Below are 17,100 nucleotides of genomic sequence, written 5' to 3' on the forward strand. Positions count from 1 at the left end.
GGAATGTCAGAAACAAAGATAACCAGATACCACCATGGTTTGATTTGTTCATTTGACAGGTGAAAATGGTGTGGTGGTCATTTGCGTTACTGCTGTTAGTTGCCCCTTGTACTACTGGGGAGTTCATCTTTGTACTACTTCCTAAGCTCTCTTTATATTTTAAAAAGCTGAATGGAAGATTTCTCAAAGCGTTTAATATGAAAAGGTAAATTTTCAATCAACAGGTGTGAAAGCAAAATATAGTATTTGCTAAAATTATCGACAATGGGTAATGATGTTCAGGGGCATCTTTCAGAATATGCATTAATCTGTTTTGTAGCTAAATTTGGGGAATCTGAGGTAAGAAACGGGAAATATACAGAACATTCAGAAAAAGTATTGAATCCCACTGAAAAACAAACAGTAGTAATTAGAAATATTAATAAAATGTCTGAATACAAAATAAATGTAATAAAACCACAGTTTTCCTAAGTACGAGAAACTAGTTTTAAAATGTTATCTAAAAAAGGGCCTATCCCAGTAGAAATTAAAATAAAAAAACTAGATATAATAACCTTAATAAGAAATATATAAAACCTATCTAGAATAATAAAAAAATATTTCACTCAGCAATATAAAATTAGACTTGTACAAACAAAAAGAAAAACAGGATTCTAAACATGAACATTTTAATTATTTCCATTTGGAAAAAAATGCAAATATATTATAGATTTATATGACAGTAAAAACCCTCAATGGATACTTTTAGGACATATAGCCAAGAACAGACAACTAGACTCCCTCTTTGTCCATACTATGTGAGCTGCATTTCCCAATTAGAGATATTACAAGTGGCAATTCTCAGTAGGATAAGAGACAAGGGGCTGAAAAAAATCCTAAAAGAAATCATGGCTAAAAATTTCTCCAGTTTGAAAAGAGGCATAAACCTGCTGATTCACGAAGCTGAATGAATACCAAAGAGGATGAACCCTATTAAATCCATGCCAAGACATATCTTCATTAAACTTCTGGAAGTAAGCTAAACATGAAGAAAAATCTTGAAAGCAGCCACACACACAATAAAAAATTTAAAAACATCCAAAAAAACAACAACAAAAAAGTAACTTACCCGTGGGGTGAAAAAATATCAAAGGACAGCAGGTTTCTCACCAGAAACCATGGAGGCCCTTGGAAGTGGCATAAAATTTTTCAGATGATGAAAGAAAAAAAAAACAAAAACAAAAAAAACCTGTCAATGCAGAATCCTATATTCAGTGCAAAACATCCTTTAGGAATAAAAAGGAAATGAAGACGTTCTCAGATGAATGAAATGTAAGGGAATTTGTCAATAGCAGACCTACACTAAATAATTGCTAAAAGAAATTCTCTAAATTGAAGGGAACTGGTAAAAGAAGAAATCTTACAACATAAGGGAGTAAAAAATACAATATGTAAAAATATAGGTAAATATGTCTTTTTTTCATATATTTACACATATGTCACATATTTCAAAATGAGTTTTATTAATCATATTTGAGGGTAGAAGCAAAAAACAGAATATTGCCTGATGTCATTCTTAGTGTCTGCTGAAAAAAGACATAAGATGACTATAATATAAAAGGGAGAAGGTGAAGGGAGACAAAGTTTGTATATTTTACTAAAACTGACAAAATGGTGACATCAGTAGACTGTGATAGTTATGAGTATATAATATAACATCTGGAGAAACCACCAAAAAGTTATACAAAGAGACCCACTAAAATTACCATAAATAAACCAAAATGAGATTCTAAATAACGTTTAAGTAACCCACAGGAAGGTAGGGAACAGAAAAGAGAGAAATGAAAAAAAGGGGCATAATTAAGGCCTAATATATAAAAAATTGTATCATTTATAAAGGTCTGAATACACCAATTAAAAGACAGACTGGCGTCTATCCATGGTAAATATATCAAAAAAGTAGAAATAAAGGGAACCTTTCTCAGCCGTATAAAGGAAAGCCATATGCTTGCAGCTAACAGTATACTTCATGGTGCAAAACTGAATATTTTCCCCTAAGATAGAGAACAGAGCGAGGATGTCCACTCTCATCATCTTACTCAACTTAGTGCTGGAAGTTCTAGTCAGTGCAATAAGAAAGTAAGAGGCAGACCAATCAAAAATGAAGAAATAAACTTATTCTGAGGCCTGACACCAAAAGCACAAACCATAAACGAAATCATGGATAAATTAGTCTTGGTCAAAATATAAAAGTTTGGCTTTGTGAAAGATCCTGCTCAAGGGTAAAAAGACAAGCTATAGAGTGGGAGAAAATATTTGTAAACCATATATCTGACAAAACATTTATATCTAGGAGATATTAAAAAAAAAAACCCTCAAAACACAACAGCGAAAAGCAAACAGCCCAATGAGATTAGGTTCAGGAGACACACAGACATTTCACTGCAGAAGAGATACCTATGGCAAATAAGAACATGAAAAGATGTTTGCCTTTAAGAGCTATTCCAGAAATGCAAATTCTTTTCTTTTTCTTTTTTCAAGATTTTACTAATTTATTCATGAGAGACAGAGAGAGAGAGAGAGAGAGAGAGGCAGAGACACAGGCAGAGGGAGAAGCAGGCTCCATGCAGGGAGCCCGATGTGGGACTCGATCCCGGGTCCCCAGGGTCACACCCTGGACTGAAGGTGGTGCTAAACCGCTGAGCCACCCAGGGATCCTGCATAAATGCAAATTAAACCACAATGAGAGGTGCCTGTCTGGCCCCGTTGGTGGAGCATGAAACTCTTGGTCATATGGTTATGAGTTCAAACCCCCACACTGGACGTAGAGCTTATTTAAAAAAAAAAAAAAAAGTAAGTAGGTAAAAGGATATTAATGAAACTAGTTTGATAAGAAGGCCAAAAGCCACAAGGAAATATCACTACCCAGCTGTCGAAATGACTAAAATAAAAGACACCGACAATGTCAAATGCTGGTGAGGATGCAGAGAAATGGAATCATTCATGCATGGCTGGTGGGGGGATTTACAACTTTACAGCCACTCTGGAAAAACAGTTTGGCAGTTTCTCAAATACTTGAACATACAACAGACGTACAACCCAGAAACCGCACTCCTGGGCATTTATCCCAGGGAAATGTAAAGATTTATTAAAAAAAAAAAAAAACTGCATGTAAATGTTTTTAGCAGCTTTATTTGTAATCGTTAAAAACTAGGACAACTGGCAGGCTCAGTCAGCAGAGCACATGACCCTTGATCTCAGGGTTGTGAGTTTGAGACCCAGTTTGGATATTGAGATCACTTTAAAAACTTGAAAAATGTTGGGCAGCCTGGGTGGCTCAGGGCGTGATCCTGGAGACCCAGGATCGAGTCCCATGTCGGGCGCCCCGCAGGGAGCCTGTTTCTCCCTCTGCCTGGGTCTCTGCCTCTCTCTCTCTCTCTCTCTGTGTGTCTCTCACGAACAAATAAATAAAAACTTTAAAAAATAAACAAAAAAATAAAAACTTGAAAAATGTTTAAAAAAATAGAAACTGGAAACGACCCCGATTTCCTTTAGTGGGTGATGTCTAAACCATGGAATACCGCTCAGAATTCAAAAGGCACGGACCTATGGATGCACGCAACCACCTGATGCATCTCCAGAGAATGATGCTGAATGAAAGGCGCCAACCCCACAGGTTACGATTCTACTTAGATGACTTTCTGGAAATTAAAGTACTGAAGAAATGGAGAACAAGTTAGTGGTTGCGAAAGGTTAAGCCAAGGGGCGGGGGGCAGGCGGGAAGTGGATGCGGCTAGAGTGGGATTTCTTGGTGGTGATGGAAATACATCTTGCCTGGATCAACGTCCATAGCCCGGTTGGGATGTTGTACTAGTCTCTGCTTTTTACACTGCAAAATACTACTCTTGTAGGAAACTGGATACGTGGTACGTGTGACATCGCCACTGTTTCTCAAAACTCTAGGTTTATAATGATCTCAAAATAACATGTTTAATGAGAATAAACAGGAATAAAGCTATTGTCAAAAACAGCCATGAAGAAGAGCCTTGAACTGGATGGAGGCACATGCATGATATGTTCATTAAAATGATATTTATACGCCCTGGGGCGACTCTGTTGGATGGGATCTGACTCTTGATTTCGGCTCACGTCATGATCTCAGGGTTGTGAGATCGAGCCCCGTGTGTGGCTCCGTGGTCAGTGGGGAGCGTGCTTGAGATTGTCTGTCTCCCTCCCCGTCTATCCCTCCTCCGCTGGTCCCTCAACCCCGGCTCACACTCCCTCTGTCTCTCAAATAAAAATAAACATATCTTCAAAAACTGAGTAAGATGACATACGCCATTTAAAATTTCAATAAAAAAAAATTTGTCAAGATTTTGTGAGATTTTCTTAACTTTGCATTTTCCACACCAATGTCACATTTCGAACTAGAAAATAATATACTCCAATGGCCCAGCACGGTAAGGTTGGTTGTAGGATTGTTAGTGAGTGTTGCTACATCTGGTCACAACGACATGTGTTGGGTCCATTGTGAACAAACCCAAAACCAAATGCTATTGCGACTTACCATGCAGCTGCCAGACAAAGGGCTGATGGGCATTAGTCCTGCCATGTGTCTAAATTCTTGTTTTATTATGGTTCATTAACGTCCTGAATGAAGACGTCACGGGAGGGGAGCAACTTTCTATTTTATTTTCCTCATTAGTTGGTGGTCAATGTGGAATACACAGCCGGACGGAGATAATAGCCCATTTTAATGGGCTCACCTTGCTCCTAATGAGGACAGGATGAAGCCACTTCAGCCTTAATAGCAGCTGCCCTCGATCCACCTTGGAATATAGGGTCACTGTCATTTCCTGTTTAGCCACACAGCACAGATGCGCTCAGAGCCAGCCTCCACGGCACCACTCGGGAGTGCGTTAGAAATCACCCAAAGGTCTGGGAAGCTTAATGGGGTGGACTGGGGCAGCGGTGGTTGAGCGTCTGCCTTGGGCTCAGGACGTGATCCCGGGATCCCGGGATTGAGTCCCGCATCGGGCTGCTTCTCCCTCTGCCTATGTCTCCGCCTCTGTCTCTGTGTGTCTCTTGTGAATAAATAAATAAAATTTTTTAAAAAATGAGGCAGACTTCTTGAGCAATGAGAAAGGCGATGTACACTCTTCTGGTTTAAGTTTTTAAGCAACTTTGCTTCACGTCTCTCTCCATCACTGCCTGGAAGACTGTGGACACATTGAAGTTGTCCCGGCGTGAATGGGCCTCACCGGACTCCACTTCCCATTTACACTATCTACCTACCGCTCCTGTCCTCGATCTGGAAAACTCACCTATCCACTCGCTGGAGGGTGAACCCCTGAGAGGCTGTTGGATGGGGTCACTTGAAATTTCCATGTGTACAGGTCAAGAATAACTAAATGTTGGCAAATTCATGGGGCTCAAGACCAGTGGTTCTCCACCTGGGGTGATGTTGCCCTCCCTGGGGACGTATGGCAGTGCTTGGACCCCCATGGGGTTGGCGTTAGGGGGCGGAGGTACTGGAATTTATAAGGTTGAGGCCAAGGATGCTGCTAAATATCCTAGAACGCAGATTACAGCCCAGCCACACACACACAAACACACACACACACACACACACACACACACACACACACAAAGAGTCCCTCAGCTCCAAATCTCAAAGGGCCAGGGTGGACAGACCATGCTTCATTCCATGGAATCACTCATGGGCCAAATGGAAATCCACTGGCAAAAGATAATCCTCATAAATCGTTTTGTGCGTTCTCTTCATTGTCCTAAACTGCATGGCGGTTGCATTAATACCACCACCAGCTGACCGTCTGCTGCTGCCGTGAACCTGCGCATCTGCACTAACTGCCTGCCTGGCCCAGGGCCACATCTGCGTTTGCAGCCCTCACGTGTTGAAGAACCATATCCTAAACAGTACAAACAGTAGCAATTCTGCATTCCCGTTTCCCCTTGTCCCTCCTGAGGCCCTTGGCAATGTGTGAAGACCTCGTTGGTCATGACGACTGGAGACGTCCGTGGAGAGCGGGGATGCTATTGGGATCTAACGTGCAGAGGCCAGGGATGTTGCTCCAGGACCTACAAGCACGACAAAACATCACCTACTGCAAATGTCAGGAGTGCCAGGGGGGAGAACCTGTGTTTCTACCCGCTGTGATCCAGGATTTAAGAACATTTCCCCAAAGCCACGCTGCCTGGTTCCAGTGGCTTCAACCACTTGCTTGTTGTGTCCGCCTGAGTATATTAGGTAAAAATGGTAGCGATGAGGATTTCTGCCTCCGTGTTGGAGGAAGGACTGAGAAAGTAATTGTAGGTGATTTCCTTTGAATGGTGCTGGGTACATCGAGGTTGGCTATTTTTGCCTTTTAGAATTCTCTTTGAGATAAAAATTGCAAGGTCCAGTCATTGATGGAGAATTCATCAAAAGTATTGACATTGCTGGAATTACTTTGAGATTTTGCTTTTTGTTTGTTTGGGGTTTTTTTTGTTGTTGTTGTTGGTTTTTTTTTTTTTTTTTTGGATTCTGTGTTGTTGACCTCGAGTAGGTATTTATTTATTTGTTTATTTATTAACCAACATATACGCATGTTGGCTTAATGCGATCATTTTGAACAGAACGTTCATAGCAGAACCTCACCGTACTCATTCTATGGATAGAAATCTAGCTTGTCACAAGGAAGCAATGACTTTTGGTGGGTTTTTTTTTTTGTGTATTATCTGTTTTTGCCCCAGAAAAGTGGCCACCCTGTTGAAATCAGGGCAGGCTGCACTGCATGAAATGTGATATACTACAGGACAGCACCACATTTTCGTACGTGGAGAAAGAGAGCCACTTAGCCCAGCGTCGAGCTTGAGCTGTCACGTTCCTAGGCCCATACTCCGATGAAGGGGTCGTGAAGAGCGTGTCAACGAGTGTTCCCATTTCGTGAGCACCCAGCAAGCCTGGGCTCCTCCTCCAACCTGAACCCCTCTAGTTTGTCAAAGACGAGCCAACCTGGAGGGGCTTCAGCTTGATTTCTACAGGCAAAAGGACAAAGATTTTGCAGAGATTATTTGGATTAGAAACAGAGGAGACAGGGTAAATAAGCAGGTCAGTTTTTCTCATTAAGGTGCGGCTGCATCCTGGATGCCCTGCTCACCTTGGGCGGAGACGGGAGGACACTGTTACGTGGTAGGGTCACCCTGCACGGCGGCTGGGCGATGCCTGTCTTGCCCTTCATTAAAGCAGAGGGGCAGGCGGGAGGAAACCCCACTGGTGACTCCATCACCGAGTCTCCGACGACGGAAGCCAGGCAGGCTGTCAGGGGCCTCCACTCCAATTCCACGATTCAGAAACAAACACCAGGGTGATTTTTCTCCTCTCTCGCTCACTGCCTGTTGATGCTGCCAGGGGGGCTTTCATCTGAGCGCTTGCATTTTGAGTCTTTTTCAGCGTCTGAGTTTCACTGTATTGAGGGAGTTGCCAGGGTTTGCGATCATGGCAGCATCGTCTTGGTGCTTGCAGTGCTGCGTTAGAGACCCATCACCGGCTCGCTGGGCCAAGCCTGGCGGACAGGACTGCGGGTGAGCCTGGCAGCTGGGTTCTCCGTCACAGTTAAATAAATGGCAATTGTGATGGCCAGAGGGTACCAGGACGAGGAAACTGTCTCCCAGAATTGGCTGGGGGTGCTTTTCATTGATAGAGCCCAAGCGATCTAAAAGGAAGGTATGTTGGAGGCATGTTCCATTCTACAGGTGGTTTCCAGACCCATTCGGTCTCCCTTGAGCGCGACAAGTTTAAAGGACGTGTGCCTGAGTGACGTAGATACATCCTTTCCCACTATATGGGATTCACGTGCAGGGTGTATCTTTCCTCCGTCCTGGGTCTCTTCCTTGACAAAGGGAGCTCCCTCATATGAAGGGAGATGAAGCAGCTCAAGCAAATTGTGACTTTCCCTCTACCCTTACCTTCCCCCACAGGATATTACCAAGATGTGGGAGAGTGATCGAGTCCAAAGACGGGCAAACTACGGCGTGCTGGCCGAAACTGGCCATACACACTCGGGTATGTGTTGTCATTATGTTTCGTGGTGGGTTTTGCTCTACGATGGCACAACTGAGTCCATGTGACTCCACAGCCCCAAAAGCCGATCACGTTACAGAAGAGGTCTGCGGACCCCTTGTTTGGAGAGCCAGAGCGCTGACACAGGTTTTCAAGACCACAGACCCAGGGTAAGGATGGAGGCAGGCGCAGGTTTGTTTTCAGGGCTTCCCCGTGGAGGCGCGCGTTTGTCTCTGGCATCTACCAAAGGCTAACACGCTGCCCACGGTGGCACATTCTCTATCACAGATTAACTTAACCCGTCAGGGACGTCTTTGGCTGATGACAGGCAAGGGAGAAGAAAGAGAGCAGATGGATGGATGGATTGCCAGCTTTTAAGTCGGGGCTGTTTCCTCCCAAATGACATCGCGGGCCACCCTTCACTCGCCCCGAGCCCACCCGCATTAAGGAGAGAACGTCGACTTGTAAATCGTTCAGAACCTGACCAGTGGATATGCCACGCCAGGCTGCCTGGTGAATTTGAACAGAAGACCCGTCTGGAAGCAAGTATCTCTCATTAGATGCTAAATGATAAGGAAAAGCAGATGACACCCTATCAAGTCCCAGCAGAAAAATCGTCAAGAGATGGGAGATTTCTCTGACACGAGAGTCAGGCTTTCTCCTCTTCCGATCCAACCCACTCCACTAACACATTCAAAAGTGAAGTCGTTCCAAGTGGTTTGTGGCTTCACCGTGGAAAAGTCTTCCTGTGAGCTACATGCAGACTCGCGTAGACACAGAACCTGCCCGCATTCAAGCGGAGGCCTATTGGCTTTATTTCGCACGCCTGTCTCAGCTGGGTGCCAGGCTCAGAGCCCTCAGGCATTGTGTCATCACAGGGAACACAGGAGCAGGGGTCGCCTTGGAAACGTGCCACCCACAGGTCTTGCTCTACTCCAGAAAACCATCACTTTGAGCTCCTTCAACCCCACCTGCGTTGGGCACTGCCCATTCTTTGTACCCTGCGATGGCCCCCGTGTCACACGTGGCACTTGTGAAGACTTCTTGACATAACCGTCTTTCTTCTGAGACCTTGAGCACCCCCTGGACTGCTGGGGTTTGATTCCTCTTGCGAATAAATAAAGTAGGACTTTGTGAAGATGTTGCTCAAGCCACGTCTGATGCTCTACGTCAATTGATTGTCATTGGCCTGTTGAGAGGCCGTCTTCAGGGTAAGAACTGTTTTCTTCGTCTTCCTAATCTTCACCTAACCTTACGCATACTTGGTGTTCAAAGAAGTTTCGTAGAAGAGTTAAGAAAACTTGATAGATAATGTTTGTTGGCATCAGTCAGGGTTCTCTAGAGAAACTAAACCAACGGGAAATATATGGGGTAGGCATAGAGGGAGGGGAGAAGGGAAGGAGGGAGGGAGAAAAAGAGAAGGAGGAGTGGATTGATTGATTATAAGGAATTGGCTGACACAATTATGGAGGCTGAGGAGTCCCACAGTCTGCCATCTGCAAGCTGGAGGCCCAGGAGAGCCCGTGGTGGGTAATTCAGTGTGAGTGTGAAGGATTGAGAACCCAGGGAGCCGAGGCTACAAGCGCCAGTTCAAGGGCAGGGGCCCAATGCCCAGCTCAAACCATCAGTCCGAGAGGCACACAGAACTCAACCTTTCTTCCACCTCTTTGATCTACTCCTGACGTCACCTGATTGGATGGAGCCCACCCACCCCAGAGAGGGCTACCTGCTTCACTCAGTCTTACTGATCCAATGCTCATTTCATGTCCTCTAGCCAAATATCTGGGCACCCTACCGTATCCATCACACGTAGATAGAAACGGTATATACGGCGTTTAAATTGTCCCATCACGAGATGCACACAGAGACGGCCTCGTGAACAGAGGCGTTCTTAGGGCAGGGGTTGGCAGACTTCTCTTTCTCTCTCTCTTTTTTTATTTTTTTTAAGGATTTTATTTATTTGAGAGGGGGAGAGAGCAAGAGTAAGCAAGAGCACACGAGCATGAGAGAAGGGGGAGGGATAAGGAGACCCCTCACCCCCGCTGCACAGGGAGCCCTACACAGGGCTGGACCCCAGGACCCTGGGGTCATGGCATGAGCCAAAGGCAGACGCTTAACTGACTGAGCCATCCAGGTGCCCCCGACTTTTCTGCAAAACGCCAGACAGTAGATGTGTTAGGTTTGCTGGTCCCTCTTACCACCACCTGACTGCTATTTCCTTGCCAAGTGAAAGCAGCCACAGACGATCTGTGAATATACGGGCACGGCTGCGATCCAGAGGCACGTTATGAAACCAGGTCTTGGGCTGCACTTGGTCCCCAGGTTGTGGTCTGTGGATCCCTGGAAATGCCCCCACAAGGAAATCCTGCACAATCCCTGTCACATAGAAACAACTGCACATTGAGCTAAAGATACCTTGCCATTTGTTTTCTGTCCGGGAAAGAAAGAAGCAGATGTTCAATTTCTCACAAAGAAACTTTTTTTTAAAGGATTTTATTTATTTATTGGCGAGAGAATAAGCAGGGGGAAAGGCAGAGGGAGAGGGAGAAGCAGAGACGCTGCTGAGCAGGGAGCCTGACATGGGGCTCGATCCTGGGACCCCAAGATCATGACCTGAGCTGAAGGTGGACCCTTAACCGACTGAGCCACCAGGCGCCCCAAGGGGTTTCTTAAAAAACACTCTTCTCAGGGGCTTGCAGGCAAACAGCAATGAGCATCATTTCCCTTTTGCTGGCCCCTTCATGTGTACCGTTTGTGAATCACTTGTGTTCTCTACCCCTCACGTCGTCTATGGAAATCAGTTTAACTGAGTTGAGAAATGTGGGCTTGGCTGGGAATTCTTCTTTTGACTCCATTAAATAGGCAAGAAAAAAAAAAAAAAGAACCTGTCTTCATTTCTCTAAAAATGGTTATTTTAATCAATTCGTGAATCTTGCCGAGATGTGATAGCTGAGGGCACCTTCGGTCTGAGGGGTTAGAGACCATCAGCATCCCATCTACGATGTGATATTAACAGATTGACACACAGAATGGGCGGAATCATTTTTCATCACTTCAATATTGGGACCAATTTCATGGGTGACCTCTGAGGTTCGCATCCATCCCACTTCTTGAATATTTCACGCCGGGTTAAAAATTACATTGCTATTTCCAGAAAAACAAATTTGAGTATGGCTTGTCAGACTTTCAGGGAAATACAGAGGGACAAAAAAAAAAAAAAAAAGTTCATTGATGGGATAAAGAAGGCTGTTGACGTTCCCTGCACAAGTTCATGAACTTTCTTTCCTGTTTGGGTACTTTTGTTATTTATAGAAATTGAGTCATCTCAAGATGGATTTCAAAGAGATGTATTAGACTTTCCCTTGGGCATTAGCTGAGCCCAGCTCGCCTACAAAGGCTTGGAAGAAAAGTCTGGGGTGCTTGAGAATTTCTCAGGAACGTGTTGGGTACGGGCATGCTACATGGTCTCTCTAGCTTATCTTCACTGCAGGCCTGAAACCTCCAAATCTTCCAAGAGTGAGGATGACAAAGAGCCGAGTCGTGAAGGGATCCTGCCCCTCTTTCCCTTGTTTTGTGACTCACATTGAAGTGTAGCCCGTGATTCGTGTCTATCTAACACTTCTCACCCAGTGTCTCTGGGTACGGACATGCAGGGTCGCTCCTGGACTTTTAGCAGATTCAAGCTTCACTTTGGATGGAGCCGGTGCAGAAGATTGAAAACCGTCCTGGAGCAGCAGCTGTCAGAGTTCTCCTTGCGGAAGCCTAGTCCCCCTCAGGATCGTAAAGCGTTCCTCTAGAAGGAGCTGCATTCTCTGAACGGTTTGCAATACGATTGCACGTCGTCCCTGCAATGCTCCTGCAAGGGTGTCAGATGCACGAGCTCCTCAAAGGTTCATAGATACAGGAGGATACGAATTCGGTTAACGTGCTTCCAGGCAACATCTGGGCCGTACAGACCCTTTGTGTCGGGGGAAGTAGTAATAACCGTCCACACACCGGCGTTCCATGAAATACGATATCACAAGGCCTGCATGATTTTATTAAAAGGCAGATTGTATTTCTGGCGGCGTGGGGATGGGGCTGGACAGTCCACCTTTGTGACAAGCCTCCAGGTGAGGCTGATGCTGCTGGTCCCTGGACGCCGAGCAGCACAGGCATGGGGACCACCTGCTAAAGTTGTAGCTTCAGTCTTCCCATTCTCATGCTCCTTCACTTGAACCACGTCCAAAGACCCAGTTATTGCCCGTCATTGTTGCTATTGTTTGAATCCCCACCAGGTCAGTGAAGCCGGGCTGCCCATTAGAATCATCTGAAAAGCAATTTAAAATACCTCGGGAGCGCCTGGGTGGCTCAGGGGCTCAAGCATCTGACCCTTGGTGTCAGCTCTGGTCATGGTTGCAGAGTCATGGTACCGAGTTCCGGATCGGGAGTCTGCTTGAGATTCTCTCTCTTCCCCTCCTGTCTCTCTCTCTCTCTCTCTTTTTTCTTCTTAAGATAAATAAATGAAATTTGAGAGAGAGAGAGAGAGCACAGAGGGAGAGGGAGAAGCAGACTCCTTGCTGCACACTGAGCCCAATGCGGGGCTCGATCCCAGGACCCTGAGGTCATGACCTGAGCCCAAGGCAGATGCAGAGCCACTCAGGGGCCTTTTAGAAATAAAATAAAATAAATAAAATAAATAAAATAAAATAAGATAAGATAAATTAAATTAAATTAAAAATTAAATGAAATAAAATGAAATACAATGAAATGAAATAAAAATAAAATAAATAAAATAAAAAATAAAATGAAATAAAATGAAATACATGAAATGAAATGAAATGAAATAAAATAAAATAAATAATAAAATAAAATGAAATGAAATACAATGAAATAAAATAAAATAATAAAATGAAATGAAATACAATGAAATAAAATAAAATAATGAAATGAAATACAATGAAATAAAATAAATAAAATAAAATTAAATAAATTAAATAAATAAAATTAAATAAAATTAAAAATAAGATGAAATGAAATACAATGAAATGAAATAAAATAAAATAAAATAAATAATAAAATAAAATAAAATGAAATACAATGAAATAAAATAAAAATAAAATAAATAAAATAAAAAATAAAATGAGGGATCCCTGGGTGGCACAGCGGTTTAGCGCCTGCCTTTGGCCCAGGGCGCGATCCTGGAGACCAGGGATCGAATCCCACATCAGGCTCCCGGTGCATGGAGCCTGCTTCTCCCTCTGCCTATGTATCTGCCTCTCTCTCTCTCTCTGTGTGAGTATCATAAATAAATGAAAAAAAAATGAAATACAATGAAATAAAATAAAATAAATAATAAAATAAAATAAAATGAAATAAAATAAATAATAAAATGAAATGAAATACAATGAAATAAAATAAGTAAAATAAAATAAAAAATAAAAATAAAATGAAATACAATGAAATATGAGGAAATACGATGGAATGAAATGAAATGAAATGAAATAAATAAATAAAATAAAATAAAATAAAATAAATAAATAAATAAAATAAAATAAAATAAAATAAAATAAAATAAAATAAATAAAATAAAATAAAATAAAATAAAATAAAAACAGCCAGGTCCTAGAACGCTGAAATCAGAATCGCTAGTGTGCTGTATGGACATTTTAAAAAATAGGGGGTGACATTTATATAACATAGAATTGGCCATTTACAAACGTACAATCTAGAAGCTTCTAGCACGTTCTCAATGCAGCGCAACTATGACCGATACCTAATTTCTGCACCTTCCGCGGCTCCCAAAGCAAGTCTGTACCCATGAAGCAGTCGCTCCGCCGTGGCCCCTGACCTCAGCTCCAGGCAACCAACTCATCTGCTTTCCGACCCGATGCATTCCCCTATTCTGGACGTTTCATATGCACAGAAGCATATACAATGTGCTCTTGCGTGTCTGGATCTTTGCAGTCGCCCCGACATCGTCGCAGGTGTGACAACATCACCACGTGGCCTCAGTGGCCGAGACCTCTTCCACGGTGGAGCTGGGCCACGTTTTGTGCATCTGTTAACCTGCTGATGGAGACGTGGGCCGTGTGCACCCCTTGCTGCCTGCGAGTAGTGCGGCTGTGAACACACGTGTGCATACCTCTGCTTGAAGGCCTGTGCGCACTCCTCCTAGGTCGGTGCCTCGGCGGGAAACTGGAGCATCATGTGCTAACTGCATTTTGCAATTTATTTGAAGAAATGCCAATGTGTTTCTGACAGTGGCTGTGCCGCCTCACGTTGCCACTGGATGCTGCTACTTCCTAAAAGTTCCAGCACCCCGGGGACAATGACCGCCCTACCAGGAGGGTTGGCTCTCACAACGCGCCTCATGCATATTTGATTAATTCAGTGGGGTCCCTGCGCCGGTAGCATCAGCATTAGCTAGAAACTGGTTACAAGTGTAAATTGTTGTTTCCCCCTGGAGACCCTGTTAGTGGGAAACCACGAAGGTGGTGAGGGGCATTTTGAGCAAGTCGTCCGTAGGACTTTAAAGCTTCGAAATGGATGCTCTATGCACAATTTTTTGAAAGATTTTATTTATTTATTCATGAGAGACACAGAGAGAGAGAGGCAGAGACACAGGCAGAGGGAGAAGCAGGCTCCGTGCAGGGAGCCCGATGCAGAACTTGATTCCTGAGCTGAAGGAATCATGCCCTGAGCTGAAGGCAGACGCTCAACCCAAGCCACCCGGGTGCCCCCTACACACAATTTCCTAACTTGCAATGTGTCCAGCTAATTCTACATCACATGCACCTGCCCCTGTCATGAATCATTATTTGAAACTACAGCTGAACACCTGCAGATGCTCTTCTAAAACAAAACAAGCCCATTCTGCATCTAACTGCTCCTTTTGGGGTGAAAGGATGGCGCATGGTTCTGCCCATTTTCCCCCTGGTATAAATAGTACACAATGAATCTGCCAACACGTGTGGATATTTCCAGCGCTTACGTTTGGAGTCATCATTAGCAGATTACAGAGACAGACTCCGGGCCATCTTCCCCTTTCCGCGGCTCGGTGGGCTCAGTGGGTGTGGGTTCTCTGAGTGGCCGGGAAAGCGGTACTTCCTTATGCCCCAGAGGGGGAAGGCTCCAAGGAACACCGAAGACGTGTGGCACCTTGCAAATGTTGCTGGGTCACTGGTGACGGGTTGATCCGTTTCCCACATCCGGGGGAAAGAGCTAGGGAGTCGCATCCATGCTCTGGACCTGGTGTCCCTCTGTGTCTTCGATACTGAGGACGACGCTCTGTCCAGCCGTTTAACTTCTCCGCGCGTGGTTTCTCTGTTTACAACTGAAGGGCGCTCGCAGGGCTGTTGGGAAGCACCAGGTGAGGCACCGAACACGAGCACAGTGCAACGTCCGACGGCGTTTCCTGACCGTGTGCACGGCTTCGAGAAGCTTCACTCCCAGAGGACTCCCGGCCGTGGAAATATCCTCCTGTGACTGGAGCAGACGCTGTAACCAGCCTGCCCTAAGCTGTTTTCTTGGCTCTGAACTCTCACGGGGCCACGGCAGCCTTATTCTTCACATGTGCACACACACGACTCAAATCTCCGGGGGTCACTTCAGCTCAGGTGGGATTTGCAGGGAGCATGTTCCTAGATTGTTGTCCACTAGTTGAAAGCGAAAGCCATTGGGGAGGGAATGCATCACCATATACGACCCGGTTTGGGTCTGAGTCCAAAGGCAATATTTACGTTGCTTCTATGATCGTGTTTTTTTTTTTTTTAAGATTTATTTATGTATTTGAAAGAGAAAGTGTGTGCACATGATGTGGGCGAGAGGCAGAGGCAGACGATGTCAAGCAGACTCCCCAGTGAGCACCGGGCTCGATCCCATGACCCCGAGATCGTGACCTGAGCCAAAAATCAAGACTTGGATGCCTAACGGACAGAGCCACCCCGGCGCCCCTCATAGGCTGCTTGCTACACGCAGCAATTTTGCTCTGTCAGTGGTTTCTATGGTCAAAAAGCCCAAACAAGGGAAAACACAGGGGGGAAAACCCGCTAAGGAGTCAGCCCTGCAAATCTAGAGACTCTAATAACAGAGTACTTGACCTCGATGACGTCTAGTCAAGGCGGAAAGCTCTTCTTTCCTTGACGGCGTGACATCGGGCATAGAGAGACCGTAGCATAGAACCACCTGCGCGGTTGAGATGTTAAGAATCAAGAACCCAGATCAAGTTCCCAGCGCACTTAGCATAAAGCTGATGTTCGGAGGACATCCCAGGCATGAGGAGGAACTCAGGTCTGCTGCGTCGTTTCTCTGACCATGAAAAACATGAATAGCTTCTCCCTCCCACTCCTTTGTTGGTCCCCTCCCGCTCCTTTGTGTTGTTTTTGGCCCCTGATGCAGAGTTAAGGGGAAAGTTTGATGTCGCTGGTTAGCGCACTTGCTTCCAAGACCTTCCCGTGTCTATGCTGTGCTGCTTCTTTACGGAGGTCACCCCAAGTCCTTTTCTAGAGGCGACGCGATAAAGACCCAGAAAGGCCAACAGAGCCAGCCAACGGATACGGCGAAGTGCCAGGCTCCGTAGTCGATCCTGCTTTGTCTTCTCCGAAGCTCCCCATGGTCGCTCCTTACCTGGAAACGACAACACCGACGTGAAAAGAGGTGACAGTCTCCGCGTCCACTAGCTGCCCGTAAACAAGCCCGGCCTTCCTCTCTAATTTCGGAAAATTTGTGGACTATGAGAGCTGCCGCGAGCATCAGCGGGCTCTGGAGCTGCTCCGGTCGCTTGCAGAGATACTTGGCCACCCGGGCCCTGCACCGCGCGTGATATTTCTCGCAATAGAGATGCATTTGGAAAAGGCTATTCCGGACCTCCTGGTGTGTGTTCAGGCGCCAATACGAGGAGGCATGCGGCCTGGGAAGAACAGAGAGGGGCTTCAGGCTTTTGGGTCCCTTTCTCGGGTGCAACAGGCAGCGTCCGCAGCGTCTCAAAGGGAGGGCTTCCAAGGGGGCGGGCCTCCATCAGCACCAGGGCCCACGGGACCGTCTGCATGCTTCCTCCTGGGGCACCTGGGGATGGCAGG

General features: G+C 45.2%; 2 long non-coding RNA genes across 2 annotated transcripts in view; one reads left to right on the top strand and one right to left on the bottom strand.

Annotated features, from left to right (window-relative positions):
* Positions 1–17,100, bottom strand: part of LOC125754735 (uncharacterized) — a 333,661-nt gene that overhangs the window by 251,937 nt on the left and 64,624 nt on the right. The gene's annotated exons all lie outside the window — the stretch shown is intronic.
* Positions 8,807–17,100, top strand: part of LOC112652423 (uncharacterized) — a 31,109-nt gene continuing 22,815 nt past the window's right edge. Inside the window, exon 1 of the long non-coding RNA XR_004813099.2 lies at positions 8,807–9,252. This is a non-coding gene — a long non-coding RNA (uncharacterized LOC112652423). The remainder of the gene's footprint in view (positions 9,253–17,100) is intronic.

This window comes from Canis lupus, chromosome X (assembly GCF_003254725.2).
Source record: "Canis lupus dingo isolate Sandy chromosome X, ASM325472v2, whole genome shotgun sequence".
Lineage (NCBI taxonomy): Eukaryota > Metazoa > Chordata > Mammalia > Carnivora > Canidae > Canis > Canis lupus.